A 2827-nucleotide genomic window follows, 5' to 3' on the forward strand; every position below is an offset into this window, starting at 1 on the left:
TTTTTCTCATAGCTAGCACTACACCACTTGAATCACAGTGCCACTTCTTGTTTTCTGATGGTTTATCAAGGATAAGAGTCTCACATACTTTCCTGCCCAAGATGGCTTTGAACCGTGGTCCTCTAGATCTCAGCTTACAGAGTAGCTAGGATGACAAGCATGTGCCACCATTGCCCAGCATGTGATGCGTTTTGAAGGCATCTTGGCGATTGTGTAAAAAGAGCCCCAAAGGGCCTGGATAGACCTTGACCCAGTCAAGGAGCTGGGATGGGGGAAGGCTGACCTTGTAGCCATTCTGTTCATCAAAATTAAAGATGCCAGGTGGTGTTGGATGCATCAAACACCTAGGTCAACAGCCACCAGGCTTAGTGGGGTAAAGGTAAAGAATACCCAAAGATTGCACTGTAGAAATCTCTGATTTTGCATGCATGTGGTGTGTGTGTGTGTGTGTGTGTGTGTGTGTGTGTGTGTGTGTCTGTGTGTGTCTGTGTGTGTGTGTGTGTATGTGTATGTGTGTGTGTGTGTGTGTGTGTGTGTGTGTGAACTGAGGGCCTAGGTTCTATCCCTGAGTTTTCTTGCTCAAGGCTAGTGCTCTTCTACTTGAGCCACAGCCCCACTTACTTTTTGATGGTTAATTATAAGTAAGACTCTCAAGTACATTCCTGTCAAGTGTGGCATCGAAGCATGTTTGGGGCCCCAGGAGAGCAAGAGTAAACTCAACTCACAGGTACAAACCCTATGTTTGTTGACTCCTGCCCCCTTGTATCCAGATGCGGGACATGTGACCCCCTGCCATCGTGGGGGACTATCGTCATCTAGAGTTCAATTGGGGGAAGTGACCAGGGCCAAACTGACTTTTGTCCACCCTGAATGCTGATTCCAGAGCTGATCTGTTCCATCTTAGGCCAAGAGAGCTTCAGGAGGCCCGGCTTCCAGGAGAACAAGGAAGGGAGAGGTCAGCTCCAGGCCAAGCTAAGAGCCTTTGGCCATGGACACCCCAACTTGGCCTTCCTGATCACTGTAAGGCCTGTCAAAGCACAACCCCCCCAAAATAAACAAAATTGGAGCCATATCTCAAAGTGGTTGAGCTCTAACATTGAACCAAAGAGCTCAGGGACAGGACCCCCACGCTATGAGTTCAAGACCCCCAGCTGACCCTCCCCCATAAAACATAGGTTAGCTAAAGGTGAACTAGTAGGATTTTTGTGAAGTGTTTCTGAAGAATGGTGATACAGAAGAAAGCACCCTAATTCTAATGACAGCTGAACTTGTGACATACAGCTATGTGCTGAGTCCTTCACAGGGTGCTGTTTTCTGGGTCCTTCCCGCGTGGGGGTTTTGTGCTGAGTCCTCAAAAAGCATGCTGTGTGCTGAGTCATCCCAAAGGGTGCTATGTTCTCAGTCCTTGAGAAGAGTGGGTTGTGCTGGGTTTTTCAAAGGGTGTTGTGTGCTGAGTCCATTACACAATGTACTTTATGCTGAGTCCTTCAAAAGGTGCAGAGTGCTAATTCATCCCAAATGGTGCTATGTGCTGAGCCCTTGAGAAGGGAGGGACAGGTGAATTTTTCAATGGGTGCTGTGGGCCGAGTCCTTTACACAGAGTACTTTTGCTGAGTCCTTCAAAGGGGGCTGTATGCTGAGTCATCCCAATAGGTGAAATGTGCTACAACCTTGAGAAGAGTGGGATGAGGTGAGTTTTGTGGGTGCTGTGTGCCGAGTCCTTTATATAGGGTGCTCCGTACTGTCCTTCAAATGGTGCTGTGTGCTGAGCCCTTCCACCGGGTGGTATGTGCTGAGTCCTTCAAAACTCTCCTATGTGCTGAGTTTTGTAAAGGGCACTGTTCACTCAATGTTTTACACAGAGTGCTACATACTCAGCCTTTCAAAGAGTGGTATGTATGGAGCCTTAACACAGGGTGCTATGTGCTGAGTCCTGGTAAAGAGTGCTACATGCTGAGTTTTTCAAAGTATGCCATGAACTGAGTCCTATACACTGCGTGCTATGGACTTCCTCCTTCAAAGGGAGTATGTTGAGTTATCCCAAAGGTTATTATATGCTAAGTCCTTCAAAGGGCGCACTGTGCTGAGTCCTTTACATAGGGTGCTTTGTGCTTTTTTTGTTGTTTTTTTTTTGGGGGGGTTAGGTTGTGGGGCCTGAACTCTGGGCCTGGGCGCTGTCCCTCAGCTCTTCAGCTCAAGGCTAGCACTCTACCACTTGAGCCACAGCGCCACTTCCGGCTTTTTTCTTTTTGCTTATGTAGTGCTGAGGAATCAAACCCAAAGCCTCAGGCATGCAAGGCAAGCGCTCTACCACTGTGCCACCTTCCCAGCCCCTGTGCTGAATTTTGAAGTGTTCTGTGTGCTGAGTCATCCCAAAGGGTGCTTTTTTCTGAGGTAGTTATCTTCAACAATCTCTCTCTCTCTCTTTCTCTCTCTCTCTCTCTCTTTCTCTCTCTCTCTTACACACACACACACACACACACACACACATACACACACCTACATACACACACACAGGGGTCACTGTGTACTTGCTTGATGTGTGGAGTGGATATGAATAGAGGAGAGTCTCCTCCAATGGTGGGGCTGAGGGGAGATTTGATTCCATGGGCATGTGTTAGGGTTGGCCGGGAGAGCTGAGCTGAGGTGAGGCTGCAATTCCCATGGCCTGGAAGCCTTAGGGCCCAGTCAAGGCTGCTCTTGTAGGCAAGGGGGTCGGGGCTGAGGGGAGCAGGGGACAGGGCTGAGTAGAGGAGGGGGTGGGGCCAAGGGGAGGAGGAGACAGGGCCCAGAGGGCTCACTGTGGTGGTAGCAGTGGCCAGGGTCT

This window comes from Dipodomys merriami, unplaced genomic scaffold, assembly GCF_024711535.1.
Source record: "Dipodomys merriami isolate MVZ:Mamm:240054 unplaced genomic scaffold, mDipMer1.0.p SCAF_248, whole genome shotgun sequence".
Lineage (NCBI taxonomy): Eukaryota > Metazoa > Chordata > Mammalia > Rodentia > Heteromyidae > Dipodomys > Dipodomys merriami.